The sequence below is a fragment of the Cydia strobilella genome, chromosome 19 (genome assembly GCF_947568885.1).
Source record: "Cydia strobilella chromosome 19, ilCydStro3.1, whole genome shotgun sequence".
In the NCBI taxonomy this organism is placed as follows: domain Eukaryota; kingdom Metazoa; phylum Arthropoda; class Insecta; order Lepidoptera; family Tortricidae; genus Cydia; species Cydia strobilella.
In genome coordinates, this window is record NC_086059.1 from 8,061,577 (window position 1) to 8,078,855 (window position 17,279).

Here is a 17,279-nt window from a genome sequence, read left to right on the forward strand (position 1 = left end):
CAACTCAAAATTAACATCAAACATCAAACATCGATCAAACATTTATTCGGCAAATAGGCCACAGGGGCACTTTTACATGTCAATTTTTTAAAAGCAATAAAAATAACCAAAAATTACAAAAAACAATTACAAATATGGAATAAAACTATGCATTTGATTACTTTGCCCCACATGTGGATAAAATGCAACTTTGTCATCAGTTTTTGACAATCAAGACAGCTTTTACCAGCCAGTGTGGTGAAAAATAATTTAAAATATAATTTTATTTTAGAGAAACGCGTTATTCAAAATAGGGGTAGATTAACTGTAAATACTGTAATTACTTATATTAAATAGGTTACTCAGTGGCAATAATATACATATTTTGCTATCAGCGAATACCACAACTATTAGGGAAGATACGAGTACGTAGCTATTCTATTAGTACACACCTAAATAAGCGTAAATCAAAACGACAACAGCCAATATTTCTAGAATATTTAGTTTTAGACCACGCGTTCGCCGATCCGACCAATATGTCCGGTGACATAACCCTATGCCCGATCAATTCTGGGCCCTGTAAAATAGTGATCGTTGACCCGAAACAAGCGGCGGCTATTTGATCTCCGGCCGATTTGGGGTTCTGTGCGAGTCAGGACTTTTACTTAGTTTTGAAAAAAAAGTTAGTTGTACTTTTTGTTGTTGTTGAATACCTTGGGAGTCATGCTTATTGCTTTTTTTAAAGGACGTGTTCGATGGTTTCATAATTTTAGGCGTGGAGTAAATAATAATGCACAAATCAGTGTATTAATGTTTTTTTTTTTATTGAATAAAGTCAACATATTTAAATGTTTTGCCGTTCATGACACGAAAACTTTGAAATTAAACACATAATCTACATAAAGCCTATTTATGTTTCAATAGGGCAAAATCCTCATTACCACGATATAAAATGCTATTCGCTTCCCCTATAAAGCCCAAAACCTCCATAAATGCATTGGCACGAGCAAGACGCACGACAACTAAATGACATCATTTAGATACTAGTTTGATATCAGTGTACGTTGTAAGTCGATATCCTTCATAAGTTCATAACGAACTTTTTGGCGTTTCCCTTGAGTTTGATGCTATTGACGTTCCACTCATCATCTTCCTCGCGTTATCCCGGCATTTTGCCACGGCTCATGGGAGCCTGGGGTCTGCTTGATAACTAATCCTAAGAATTGTCGTAGTTGCAAAATAACGGAACCCAATGTAAAATTAGAGATGCGTTCTACCGCAAACCGCAACACATAAACGTATTCCAGTACAAGCAATCTTTACCACTAGTTTCCTTTGCAAAGAAATTGGCCTCTATTGTACTCCGTACAAAGAATTGGAAGCGGGTGCAAAGATAGTAAACTACGGCCCAGGATATATTTTATTTTAAAATATATTTACTGTAAGATACAAAAGGAATGTTGAATTTAAAATAATAAGAAAAATATTTTTAGATTCAACACTGCGATGTTGTTGTCGTTTGATATTTTAAAAAACTATGTTTTCATTACTTGTTACCTTGTTACCTACTTGGTTAGTTTTGGCATGACTCGGAGTCGAAAGTTGCAAACGACGTTTTTAGGGTTCCGTACCCAAAGGGTAAAAACGGGACCCTATTACTAAGACTCCGCTGTCCGTCTGTCCGTTCATCTGTCCGTCTGTCTGTCTGTCACCAGGCTGTATCTCATGAACCGTGATAGCTAGACAGTTGAAATTTTCACAGATGATGTATTTCTGTTGCCGCTATAACAACAAATACTAAAAACAGAATTAATATAAATATTTAAATGGGGCTCCCATACAACAAACGTGATTTTATTGCTGTTTTTTAGGGTTCCGTAACTCAAAAGGAAAAAACGGAACCCCTATAGGATCACTCGTGCGTCTGTCTGTCTGTCTGTCTGTCCGTCTGTCACAGCCTATTTTCTCCGAAACTACTGGACCAATTAAGTTGAAATTTGGTACACATATGTAAGTTTGTGACCCAAAGATGGACATGTAACGTAAACAAATTAATTTTACCCACGGGGGCCACTTTTGGGGGGTAAATGAGAAAATTAAAAATAGTTTGTCAAACTATATCGTGTTACATATCAAATGAAAGAGCTCATTGTGAGAATCTCAAATATATATTTTTTTATAATTGTAAGATAAATAGTTTGGAAGTTATTCAAGAAAATAGGCAAAAAATGACCATTAAGTTCTAACAATTTGTAAAATATAGTCGCAAACTGAAACTAAAATTAAACTAATACTATAAATTAACCAATTTCTTTATAAATATTATCAAAACTAAGATACGAGTATCTAGCAGAATATGAGCATAAAGGCACATAAAGGTGACATTCGGATGGCAACATACTTCTGCGGCGTTTACGCGGGCGCTGTCATTGTCAATTTCCTGGACAAAACTAGTCACTGATGTAACAACTAATTGCGGTAGTAATGCGGCTATGAACGTCACTCATTTTAACAAGGATATAGACAGTTATAGCGCCCGCGTCAACGCCGTGACTTTAATGCAGCTGTAGTCGCCATCCGAATCCGAATGTCACTTTAAAATAAAATAAAATCTAAAATAACTCGCTTATAACTAACACCATCAATAATTATGTACCTACCTACACTCAAGCGTGTAGGTAGGTACATAATTATTGCCAGTTGGTATTTATATCTTTATCTATGAAGCGGGTTGAAAGTGATATGTTACGGCTAAGGAATTTTAGCTACTTTCCGTGTACGTTTTTATTTTAAATATAAACGGATTTTGTGTATATAATTTACATTTTGATATTTAAAAAAGATGTGCTGATTGTTTCTAGATTTGCAGCGGTGCAAAGTTCAACAAGATAAAATGCAACCAAAATGTAACACATAACACATAACATCCATTTCAACTATATCTCGTGACAATGTAGTTTAAAGAAAGTTGAATGTGAAAAGAAATGACCGTATGCATTAGTAAAACGGATGCTTACCCGGGTCTGTGCTGTAATGCCAGATGAGACCAACTAGTGATGTGAAATTTAACGGATATCGATAAACATGCTATGCTGAGAGGAAAATGCAATATATTTAACTTATTAACGTTATACTTTTCAATTTTACTTTTTTTTTTGGTTTCCAAACAATGAATAGTACTATTTATAACTTCTAAATATTGTGAAATAAAACTATGAAAACGGATTATATCGCGTATATTGAATTTATAATACATCCCGACGTTTCGAACCCTTTACAGCGTTCGTGGTCAACGGGTGACCGGGAGATATAATCCGTTTTCATAGTTTTATTTCATGTGTAACTATCGCGGTAATCGAAGACAATATTATAAATATAGTGCTTGAGGTAAAGCTGTATTTTTTAGTATATAAGGTAAAGTATATTTGATCTCCGCCGGCAGGTAACCTACCTACCATACGTACGTTGTTATTTTATATCTGATATTGGGCGGATACCGTATTCTATGAGTACTTAGTCCCTACTAATATTTTAAATGCGACAGTAACCTGTCTGTCTATCTGGGCTGTTACCTCTTTACGTTTATATCGCTGAACCGATTTAGATAAAAATTAGTACCGGAGACAGTTTGAGACCCAGGAAAGGAAATATGATAGTTTTATCAATCACTATCATCAGACGAAGACAGAGCAGACGAAGAAGCGGGCAAAAGCTAGTTGAATATCAAAATCAAAATAGTTTAGAGTGAATCTTATGATTAAAATAAGGTTAAGTAAACTTATTCTAATTAAACACTGCTAAATGTTGTTGCAAGTTAAAAAAATGGCCCGTGACACCTGCACTAGGCTATGCCCGTCTCGCAGGATGGCCTTTTCTTAGTTTGCCAGTTCAGCTAAATTACCAAAATGCATGATTTTTAGTACATCTATAATTAAGACTGCCAAAATATATAATTTTGGTGCAATAAAGAATATTTACTTACTTACTGCCATTGTCAAATACAAGCATTTACATAATAGACATCACACAATAGCTCTAACGAGAAATGATAGTTAGCGCCATTATCGATCACAGTAGGGTTACGCTCTAAAATACTAGCGCCTGGGGATTATTATCTGAGAGATTACCATGCGGGCGACTTTGCGCCAAATACCTACTAAAAACAGTTGCGAATCTTTTTTCACGGCAACCGCTAACAGGGAGAACCTTGTATTATTATTTTAATTTTAAATCTAAGCTTAAATGAAACTAAGTAATTAAGGTATTTGTTCAGTAAGTTTAGATGTTTGACTAGCAGAGACGTTTGGGACTGACCTGTGGTGTGGTATGCAGCTTCCTTCAGGGGCCCATGGTCTTGGTTCCTTCGATAATGTAGAATGTGATAATCTCGTAGACTGGCGTCGAAGAACGTCTTTTATTTGTGCTGGACATTGGTATGATTTTGGTTTTAAAGGCTCAAGCTACCGGAGCGAGCGGATAGCGACGGTGCGTTTCGATTTGAGATCGTTGAGAATTGTATGTGACAACACTCGAACTTCGGTGTTGCGCGCTTTGATAAAGCATTCCGTTTTAGGCTTGTCCTGTTTTGGAATATGCTAGGTTAGGTATTCGATTAAGTGTTAACCGATTTAAAAATAAGAAAAGGACAATACCTAGTATTTGTGCGCTCAGAATAATGACTAAAGCATAGAAGTCGGGCAAAAATGCTTCGCAAATATGTATACCCGTACTTTACTTCCTTACGAATTAGATAATGTGCCGAAAAGAGATGCATATATGCTTGTTATTTCTCATTTACGTACGGTGTCATAAGTTTGATAATTTGCTAGGGATGTGACTGTGTCGACTTTTTATATCGATAAATTATGCATAAGTTTATGTGTCGTGTAAAAGAAAAATCACGAAATTGGCAAATTGATCTGGCTAATGAAAGTTGAACCTGAAAAAACGCGGCAATTTCAAGAAATCTGTAGCAGGCGGCTCGTTGAAATGAAATGAAATGCGTGGAATACAAGGATTGCATAACTTTTATACTTTATAATTTTCATATTCTAAAAATCATTAAAAAGTATAAAAATTATGCAATCCTTGGAATCAAAGAGCCGCCTGATATGAGGATTAATGCATGTACCTAATATAGCTTTTATCTCATTTGCAGTCTACCACTCAGAACCGTCTAACTATACCTCTCGTTTTTTTATCATTAGAAAGAAGGCGAGCGATCTTAACGTGTCGTTTTATCGAAAAACACTTTGAAAATAAGTCACAACAAATATAATATACGATCATTTACATACTTTTGCTTTCATAAGTAAAATATTGCTATATTTATAAAAAAACTTGTCAATAAAAAGACACGTGGAAATGGTTTACCGTTTTTTCTAATGCTAAAAGACTAAGTATAGTTTCTAGTCATGTACAGTCAGCTGCAGAGAAAAGGCACCCCCCCCCTGCATACAAAGTTCTGTAAATTAGTATGGACGTGGGGTACCTTTTCTGTGCAGCTGACTGTACCAAATAGGAAATGAAAAAAAAAAAAACGTTCGTGTAATATATTTTTTTTATTTAATAATAGGGAATATTACGCGAAACTCGGCGTAGGTGGCGCCACTATCACAATCTGAGGGTCTATCGCGAAACAAGAAAATCGAACTTTCGTTATCTAACATCTCTGTCACTCTTGCGTATTCGAGCGATAAAGAGGCAGCTAGATAACGAAATTTCGGATTCGAGTTTTCCGGTAGGTCCCCTGAAAACTTGTCAAAAACCTGTTAAAGGTACAGTATGAATAAGTTACGATACGGTGCACTAAAAAAGCTAGTGCTGCACTCTGGTGGCAGAACATTGCAGTAATATCCCCTATTCCTCGTCCTTTGGAAATCTGAAATAAAAAGTTGAGTTTTGTGACCAACAATATTAATAAAAGGAACATTCATCAATGATCATTAATGTCTTTTTTATTAGGGTTCCGTACCCAAAGGGTAAAGACGGGACCCTGTTACTAATACTTCGCTGTCCGTCTGTCTGTCACCAGGCTGTATCTCATGAACCGTGATAGCTAGACAGTTAAAATTTTCACAGATGATGTATTTCTGTTGCTGCTATAACAACAAATACTAAAAAGTACGGTCCCCTTGGTGCGCGCGTCCGACCCGCACTTGACCGGTTTTTAGTATTAAACTATAGTCTGGCAAACACAATCTGTCAGTAAGTAAGAACAAAGAAAACTATAGGTACAGTCAAAGGCAAAAATATCGATCCAGACAAATGGCTTAAAAATATGTGAACACGATTTTATTGTCTGAGCGTACACATATTTTTGAGACTTTGGGAATGTATATATATTTATGCCCTTGACTGTACTCATCAATTAAAATGAGACAGTCCTGGGCCAAACTATAAGAAAGCTGTAAATGTCGATAGGTTATTGATCTGAGGTCGATACATCACTATGCCAAAAATATAACCTTTCATACTTAGCAGAAAAGTTCGAAAATTTATGCAAAAATCTATATAGACTTGAATGCAAGTAATAATTACATAAACAATATATCGATTTCTATGTTTAGGGTCAGGTCCTATAAATTAATTTCTTCAAAATTGAACAAAACTCACCGATTAAAGGTTATCGGTTCGTGCGTATTTTCTTTTCTTCCTGTATGCGATTTACAGCCCTCGATCACACAAGACATTATCACAAAGGGAACTTCAAACCATTACAAATAAAAACTCAACACGTTTTCCAACAATCTTTCAGGAATAGCAAGAATATAATTAAAATAAACCAAGATGACCGCTGAAACATCCCGAAATATTTCAACTAAAATAATACGACTATGTCAAGTTGTTACAGTTGACACCTACCTGTGAAATAACGAACTTATATTTTATTTGGCTGGATTATATTATAGAACCACATAGGACCATTTGACATTTCCCTCAGTTCATCTTATGACAATACTGAAAAAAACGAAAGAACTTGCGGATTGTTGTCTCACTCACTCATAGACAAAAAGTAATAACGTGTTGTGAATACGATATCTTTTACCAAGCTTTTATTTTTGCCCGGCTTCTTTGCTTTAGTCATTATTCTGAGTTTGTGCGTACATAATTATACAAACGTACCGAACAGTATTAATTACAATCATTACATTCTGAGTTGTCTTAAAAAAAGTGTGTGCGTGTAATCTTTACGCGCGATTGAAGTAAAACTTCTTTGACGATGACGTTTATCGCTATGTTGGCACTTTAACGTGTGTCCTATTGTACGTGTGTCACTACTGAGCGTTACTTCCGTCATAAAAAAATCTGAGTTACCCTCTAGTCGCGCCTAAAGAAGTTTTACTTCAATAATTTAATTTCTTTTGTTAGTTCTTTACTCAGCACAATGGCGTAGTCAGCATCAAAAGTGGCGGATAAAGAAACGCACCAAAAGTATCTGCCACAGTTTAATTGTTCTACAAGACAGTCACATTCAACTATTCACTCTTTATGTTAAACTATTATAGAATGGTGGACACTTTTGACGCATAGTCTGATACGTTTCTTTTAATGCTGATTGTACGAGACATTTGAAATATCTCTTTCTATCTGTAAAGATCTTAGGTACACAAGCGAAAATTAACTGAATTTCCCTATGGCTGTTACGGCTGTTATGGGTAATGTCACAAGTACAAATACAAATTAAATACTACCTACTTTGACTCCTGACTGAATGATTTCGTCATGGGATTGGAAATTTAAACCAGGTCAATTCAAATAGCAATCTTGTTATCAATTTGTTTTTATTGCAAGAATAAAAGTAATATAAAGTTCATATCAAAAGTGACATTTCTTTAACCAGATCTCACAGCTGACAGATCATGTCCATTACAAATTGATAACAAGAGATTGTTATCTAAATAGACCTCCGTGCCGATGTGATATTTTCGATTCGATTTTGCACAAACCAATCAATGAATATTTATTTAAGTACAAAAGATATAAAAATCTATGATACTTTTATTTATTCTGAGATAGAACGAACATTTAACTAATTCTTCTCTTCTTCCTTTTATTTAATTTAATTACATTTTATTTAATTATTCTCTTCTTCCTTTTATTTAATTATTTGATTTAAATTGAATATCACTGTCATATCACTTTTGTCGTTTACCATTATTGTTTTTGATAGGTGAAGCCAAACAATTACAGTAAATAGTAACCATTTACTTTCAACTTCAGCCTGTCTGTAAAGTTTTCTTTGATATTAAACCAATTCTACGAATTCGTTTATTGTCTACATCAGTAATAATATAGTTAGGTAACCTTTTCATTTCCTTCGGGTACAAAGTACAAATGATAACTGGTTTTTTGATCGTAAGTTGTTATTCGAATTTCAGAGACTTCAAAATGCAAACTTGTCTTTGATATTTTAATTTATTAAAATTATAAGTATTGCAGAATAAGAGTTGCAGATGTAGGCGTCAAGACCGCTAAGCTTAAGTGGGACTGGGCGGGACATGTCTGTCGCATGCACCCGGAAAGATGGGCCAAAATGGTTACTGAGTGGGACCCACGGAGCACCATAGACGGTGCAGGCCGGGGTTCAGGGAGACCAAAAAGGAGATGGCGGGACGACTTGGACGCATTCTACCCCAAATGGTGGGAAAATGGCGATGACAGGGTCGAGTGGAGAAAACGAGGGGAGGCCTTTGCCCAGCAGTGGGACACCAAAATAGGCTAATAAAAAAAAAGTATTTTCATCCATACCATGCAAATATGTTGTTTAAGACAGCTAAACTATTTATCAGCAATATTTTCATTTTCACTTGCAGACACATTTCTATGCAATATTATATTTTATTCTTGCAATTACAATACAAGTTCATTTGAAATTGTAAGCAGAAGTTTTGTTGCAGTGTACGCTGTTGAGCAAGAAAAAAGTTCGCTAAGCGAGAGTTCCGCGTACATTAAAATTATAATTTATTAATGCAAAACAGGGATTCCATGCTGTAGAAATTATAAATGCATTAATGAGAATGTACAAAAGCTCACTGTACAGTCGCCATCAGATATATATATCGGAGCGGCTAAGGCGCTCACAAATATCTGAACATGCATGTTCAGATATTGTGAACACCTTGGCCGCTCCGATATATCTGATTGCGACTATACATAGACGTTGCTTCAAGATGGTCATCTATTTCCAGAAATCTACATGGCTAATTTGACTCGAGAATGTACCGCTATAAAAAATATATATATGAAAAATGGTAACGGGATGGAAATAAAACCAGACAAGTGCGAGTCGGACTCACCCACCGAGGGTTCCGTACTTTTTAGTATTTGTTGTTATAACGGCAGCAGAAATACATCATCTGTGAAAATTTCAACTTTCTAGCTATCATGGTTCATGAGATACGGCCCGGTGACAGACAGACGGACAGTGGAGTCTTAGTAATAGCGTCCCGTTTTTACCCTTTGGGTACGGAACCCTAAAAATCATGGTACACGTTTTCTCTCCTATTGGGATTGAAAGACCTCATGATTCTGAGTAGAAATAACATTTTTTTTCCAAATAAAAAAAAACTAACGTAGTTTAAAATAGAATTACCCAGAGAGTTAATATACCTACATCAAATAGTGTCAAATAATGTTATATCCAGAAAGAAAAATTGGGAGAACGTTTGTATGGACAAGCAAGAGCCTTTTCCCTCCCGATTGAGCGATTAATGCGAATGAGACTCCGTCAAACCGGTCATACCACGAACTCTTTCAAAGTCCGCTGACCAAAACAATGTTGTCAATAAAACCCCGGAGCATAAGGCAACAAGGAGAGAAACCATTCTTTTCACTGACGCCGCACTTTGTTTTATGGCCATCGTAAATTATAAGAGCTGCCTCATAGCTCCGATCCGGTCAGTGGATGGGCTACTTTATTTCACACGTAGAGATTGGCTGTTGCTTTGCTGCATGTGGAGAATTTGTTTACGAATATTGGCACTATTTTGTTAACCTAACGGAGATTCAAATTTAAGAATCGCAACTTGATTTGTTATTCAGTAGCTAAAATTTGAAAAAAGCCCTGGAGCAGATGGTGTTCGTAGTTCAGAAGCGCTCGTTTTTGGCAAAACTAGTATTTTACTCCCCTTGACGAAACTATTCAATAACATATATTATTAAAAACAAGTAAGATTTCACAAAAGCTACTTCATTCTAATATCATACTGCTACACAAGAAAGGCGATAAAGGCGACATTAGCAATTATCGACCTATCAGCCTGGTGTCTCATGTCTACAAGACATTCATTAAAATCATCGAGAGTCGCATTGCTGGACAACTCGACCGACACCAACCCCTAAATCAAGCTGGCCTGGATTTTGGAAACATGGTCACTCACAGAGAGTCAGAAGTCCAAGTTGAAGGTTTGCCAACGGGCTATTGAGCGCAGCATTTTAAGTGTGAAGAGGACCGATCGTATTCGGAACACCACGCTGCGCGAAAAAACTCGCATTGCTGACGTCGGCGAGAAGACTGCTAGGCTCACTACCAAGTAGATGAAAGAGGGGCACGGACGCGGCAGGCCCAGTCGGAGATGGCGGGATGACCTAGCCACCTTTCTCAACAACTGGCCGGAGGAGACACTATATCGGGAGTCGTGGAAGACAAGGAGAGGAGGTTTTGCCCAGTACTGGGAGACCATAATAGGCTAGTAAAAAAAAACCGGATAAGTGCGAGTCGGACTCGCCCACCGAGGGTTCCGTACTTTTTTAATATTTGTTGTTGTTCATCATCTGTGAAAATTTCAACTGTCTAGCTATCACGGTTCATAAGATACAGCCTGGTGATAGACAAACGGACAGCGGAGTCTTAGTAATAGGGTCCCGTGTTTACCCTTTGGGTACGGAACCCTAAAAAGATACAATCGCTCATGCTTTTTCTTTTTTTAAATGCTTTCATCTCATTTTCATCAGTGAAGTTCAACCGGAAAATCCCGTTCGCGTTTTTTGTTGTAGGTACGCAAGATGCACTTCGAGTAACATATACATGTGTATATTGGATGTGGGTATCAATACAAGTCAACGACGATTTTAGATACCGTATTTATAGTCAGGCTGGGTGACGTGTATCTCACCTATACATTGTGCACCTATAAATTTCCTTGAATAAAACATAATATAGGGCAGTAATTCAAAACAGTGAATCGTAAGTTCTCTAGTAGGTACTTGATAAAATGAACCACTGCACTAATGCTAAAATCTGGTAACATTCCTGCTATACATATTTCACCAAGCACGAGCGAGTCTCACGCTAAGTGGACCAGAGTAGCTGTGACCTCTATCAAAAGATATAAAATGACACACACACATACCTACAATTAAGCGCCTAATGCCGCAAAAGTAATACAGCCACATGTGCCATCCGAATATCCTTTACTCGCCTAAATTTTTTTTTATACCACGTCGGTGGCAATCAAGCATACGGCCCGCCTGATGGTAAGCAGTTACCGTAGCCTATGGACGCCTGCAACACCGGAGATATTACACGCGCGTTGCCGACCCTTTAAAAACCTGTACACTCCTTTTTTGAAGAACCCCATACTGTAAGCCCCTCGGGAAAACCTCGGCAGGGAGCTCATTCCACAGCCGAAGCGTACGCGGGAGGAAATTCCTCTTAAACCGCACAGTACGCGACCATTTAGGTGCTAGGGTGTGAGGATGAACACCCTGCCGATAGCGAGCGGTGCGGTGATAGAAAGCGGCCGTTGGCATCATGTCAAACAATTCTTCAGAGCACAGCCCATTGTACAAGCGGTAGAACACGCATAAGGAGGCGAAGTCTCACTATGTGTTTGGAACAGCGCCCTCTGATTGGGCGTAGCAAATGAACGCTGGCAAACAACAATCAGGCTTCCGTTGGCGCTCTCAGGCAACGCTGTGTTGCCTTATAATCTCTATGCACGATTTTCTCACTTTGTTTTCCTATATCTGCCCCATTGCGCCATTTGAAAATTCGTCTGCCCCATGTCTCTAATGAAGGATAACAGGAATCCATCATCATCAATTAATCTTTATTACCGTATGATGATGAATAAGGTGCTCCCTCGGATGCACTATGTTGACTTTGAAGGACCTCATTTCAAGGACCTGAGTTTGTTGCATGCAACTGTAGGTATCTTCTTTAGCATAGGCAGCAGTGCGCGGTGCCAGCTTTTCATCAGACAGAACGTATATACGCTTGCTATCACCGTCGTAAAATTAAATAGTTCAACGTTGTTCAAACTCGAGTCTTGAGCGTTGCGAGGATTTCAAGGCACGAGAAGTGAACACTTTGTTGCCGAAAGATAAACAATCACGCAAGGAAAAAAACGGTTTCAGAATGACAAATCCACGTGTTTCTGAAACACAGAAACAGTTGCGGTAAACACTATTGTTTATCGCCAAGTTCATTGTATCTGAGACCGTCCACACTATGTGACCTGAAACATTGTTTCTGTAAACATCATTTTTTTATTTATTTATATTTATTGTTTATAATCACATCACAGATTAAATCTTAATAAAAATGACAGGGTCGAGTGGAGGAAGCGAGGTGATGCCTTTGCCCAGCAGTGGGACACTCAATTAGGCTAGGAAAAAAATGAAATAATTCAAACAATTAATTGTGTTACATATTGTATCAATCATCATCCATACTAATATTATAAATGCGAAAGTCTCTCTTCACGCTTTAACCGCTGAACCGATTTAGTTTAAATTTGGCATAGAGATAGTTTGAGTCCCGCAGAAGGATATAGGATAGTTTCTATCCCGAAAATAATCCCTTAAGAAGGTCAAAAGCGGCGTGAAATTGAGATATTTAATGAATTGCCTGATAATTTGTGTAAGCAATTAAGCATATGCTCAATTTAAATGATTGCCATTAGACTTTATCCAGGCGCTCTTCTTACTATAGCTGCGGTTACTAACTCCACGCAGACGAAGTCGCGGGCAAAAGCTAGTAATATATATTTAAAAGTTAATCCTACCGTGTTAACGTGAGGAAACAACTCAAAATGATCATTTTTCACACTCTTTTCCAAGAATTGATTGCAAACAATTTTACGTTACTGCACAAACCCTTGAATTCCCCAATGAAATTTTGGAAATGAAATTCTGCAATCCAAGTCAAATGACACGTGTCTGAAATGTTGCAGCGCGGCTACCGCGTCAGCGTCAGTTTCCTGACCGTAATATAATAATTTGACGGTAAAGTGTCGTTTCGTTTGCGATATCCACTTTTCTCCCTTGAGGACGAAAGAGATGGTTTTAATTTGATCTCGCTATGCTACAGACGTTCGCTGTTAGAGATTCTTATTTCTCTGAATATTAACATTTGAGATTTTTTTCTTGTAATTTGATCACAGGTAGCGTTAGTTTTTTTAATTATTACGAGTTAGAAGTAACTTTTAAACAAATTTGTGAAATTAGTTTTTCGCTCCTAACACCCATAATAAAATAAATGAAAATAGTCTAACGAAGACGCATGTGGTTATTATGCATTAAATTGTGTAGAAACATTTTACATAATGTCAATATACAGGTAGGGAAATCGAGAAGCGGTTGTCGTCCATTGTTCTGTTGTCTTAATAACATTAATTTAAGAGTAAGACTTGTCGTTGGAGCAATTTCCATGTTTGGCGATCCTCTGCCTTCTCTTTGATAGCCTGATACGACACGACGTTGAGTTTTTCCTTTATTTGATGCATGTACGCTCTCCTTGATCTTCCCTTCTTCCTCTTTGCTTCTTCAACTTTCCCTTATATGATGTCTTTGATAAATTCGTCGTGTCGTATCAGGCGCCCAAACATCTTTCCTCTTCTATTATCTATAGTTCTTAAATGACTCCTCTTTTCTCCTACTATACGTAAAACCTCTTCGTTGGATTTCTTTTCAGTAGAACAGATTTTTGACCTTCGACGCCAGCGCCACATCTCAAAAACCTCCAACCTCTTCCTATCACAGTGCCTTATTAAAAGCCATTGGAAAACTCATTTATTTTTAACCGTATACTCGCACAACTTTGTTTAGTTATTAAAATAACTAACAGTAGCGAAACTCTGTCGCCTGTGGCACGGCGACCGCTGTATCTTAAAAGCCGGCGGCTTGACATCTGTAATTACGTTATTTCATTTCGTGCCTGTGTTTAAATAATATTCGGACAGAGATTTTGTTTCGGCATGTTAATGAACTCGGCTTCGGCGTTCTTAATGCAATTTTGAGGAAACAAGATTATGCAAGGAGTTAGCTGCTTCAGTGCGTCTTGCTTGTGTTTTTGAAATCTTTGTTTACTTTTCAGACACTTTTGAATACAGAAGTTTTAAATACAAAACTTCTACTTGCTCTATTTTCTTTGTGTACCAAGTTTTAGCAACGGAGACTAGTACCAGACATAATAATTATACTTATGTAAAAAAACGTTTTAAAATGAGAGCGTAACTTCAATTGTATGGGAGCGGCTTTTTGGCGGCGGGTTTGTGTGACTTAAATATTGTATTTAATTAAGTATTTGAATTTTGTACTTACCAAATTTCAAGAGTATGATATTAATAGTCGAATATTATACATAAGATATCGTCTAACATGCATGGAACTTACAAACATGAATTGTGCACCTCTAGTTTTGACACCTCACTTTAAAACTACTTTTAATTTTATTTATCATTGCTAAGATTTGGTCATTCACCTAGGACAAACTCCTTTGTGCAATGTATCCAGCGGCTGCAACGCCAGGAAACGTGTTTTTCCTGGAATACCAACTGCTACAAGCCAGTTGTTCTAGGGAACCAAAGTAAATACGACAGACTATTGCTTAAATTTTGAGCACTTCTATGCAAAACGAGCTCGATATGCATCTACGACAAACATTGCTTGCCACAGCTAAAAAATCTTGTGTACCAGGAAAGTTACTATTAGTTATGAGTAATATACACAGTACTCCCAAAGAACCATGGAAACAATAGAAAACCACCCAGTTTTAGTCCAATGTACAACTGGATGCTGATACGCAATAATGCGTCAACTCCTGGTCAACTCACATCCTTTTTGCAATAAGATGTCAATTAAAAAAAAAAAGACGCTTAAAGTTGACATTTTATTGAAAAAAATATGTGGGTTGACACATTTTTGCTAAATTGCACATTTTCGTTACTATGGTGCACAGGTTTAATACGTAATTAAGTATCAATACCAGTTATGTTATTTCCCACATTTATGAAAATATCGCACTAGAACTATGTATTTTAAATAATAGTTTAACCTAAGCGAAGAAATTAGAGTTCATTTTGGACCAAAATTGGAAAATTTGGGCTAGTTGGGTTGTTTTACTGTAGTGATTTTTTTCGTATGTAGTTGATGAGTATGAGCAAATTATAACATTACAATAACTGCTAACAATACAATTAATAACCAAGCGGACCATGGGTTAAGTTCCTGATACCTCTGCTAGGTCTTGGCAAAAATTACACCCGAAGAATTGTAAGAATCAAAACTTTGTATCTACGGTATCTACCTAAATTGACATGCAGAATGTGGCATACATACTGTTCATAATTGCCTAATAAATAACGGAACATACTTGTATTCCTAAATAAATACGTAAACAGTTATATATAGGTACTAAGGTACCTACTGCTAAAAACCACATACGAAAACGAGCAAAGAATTTTCTTACGTATAACAATTTATATCAATAAAGTTTCTGGTTTGTGCGGAAATCATTTTCCAAAAATAAATCAGCGATAAAAAGTAATAATCATACGCTGATAGTTCAATATGTTTGGGCAGCACTCGGCAGACAAGTTGACACGGGCCAAATTGAATATTATGCACAAATTGAATCCACTCCGCCCCGGGCACCTGTCAACAGATTTCATATTCGCCGCCGCTTACCGCCGGTTCTCGCTCGAATTGATGTGATTCGTCCATTTTGAGTGGAAAATTGTATTTGACATGTATTGAAGCTTCTCGATTTAAGTTATATTTATGACAGTGTTTTAGCGTAACAACGAAAATTAACAAAAATAGTATGTCTTCTTCTTCTTCCTCGGTTTATCCCGGCATTTTACCACGGCTCAAAGGAGCCCGGGGTCCACTTGACAACTAATCCCAAGAACTGACGTAGGCACTAGTTTTTACGAAAGCGACAGCCATCTGACCTTCCAACCTAGAGAGTAAACTAGGCCTTATTAGGATTAGTCAGTTTCCTCGCGATGCTTTCCTTCACCGAAAAGCAACTGCTAAATATCAAATGATATTTCGTACATAAGTTCCGAAAAACTCATTGGTACGAGCCGGGGTTCGAACCCGCGACCTCCGGATTGAAAGTCACACGGTCTTACCGCTAGGCCACCAGCGCTTGTAGGAGGTTTCCGTTTCGTATACTGTCCGGATATTCTGCACTATCTACAGATCGCATTTCTCAAGCGACCCGTCAAATTTTGTGAGCAAGTTTTTTGTCAATTTATGGTTTTTTTTCAAATTGCAACGCCCACTTACTGCTTGATTGTGAATAAATGAATTACTAGTCGTTTTGAATGTCATTTAAAGGGATTCAAAGCATATGATCCTACTACTACACAAGTTACGTGACCGCCTATTATAGCTCTTTATTTAAAACGCCTCGTCTCTGTTCCCGTCCCGTTCAGAACAGAAGCTATTTTGCATGTAGAGCAACTGGAAAAAAAAGACTTCATTATTCACTAACTAGATAGTGAGTAAGAGTAGTTATGGTACGAGTTTAAAATAATTTTGTCACGTGGTAGTGGCTAAAGGCACTTCACACGGACCGGCAAACAGCCCTCACATAAACGATACTTACCCAAATATAGGTGTCTCGCCTCTCCAAAACGGATTAACGCCTTAAATTGTTTCTGCGTGGAAAAATAGGTTTTATTGAAGTCCGGGTTCTATTTAGAAGGGTTAAGATGGACGCTTGGGATTTTCGGAGAACATTTAAAAAAGTTTCCTTTGTTTTTAAATAACTGTTTTCCGTTGATTTTATAATGAGACTTTAAATTTATTCTCAAAGGCGTTTGCAAATCATTGGGCATCGATAATGACTTAATTATTCATATATGTATAATAAAATTTAAAAATACTAACTTTTTCAGCAGAGATTTTTAATTTTATATGCAATGCGACTCATCACCCGCAAGGTTTTGGCTAACTTTGCCTCCTGCTTGTAGATTTGTAGATTTTCTTTGTGTTTTGATCTTTGTTTAACAAAAAAATCATTTCCACAAAGCTAAGCTTTAAACGCTATAAATCATTCAATTGTA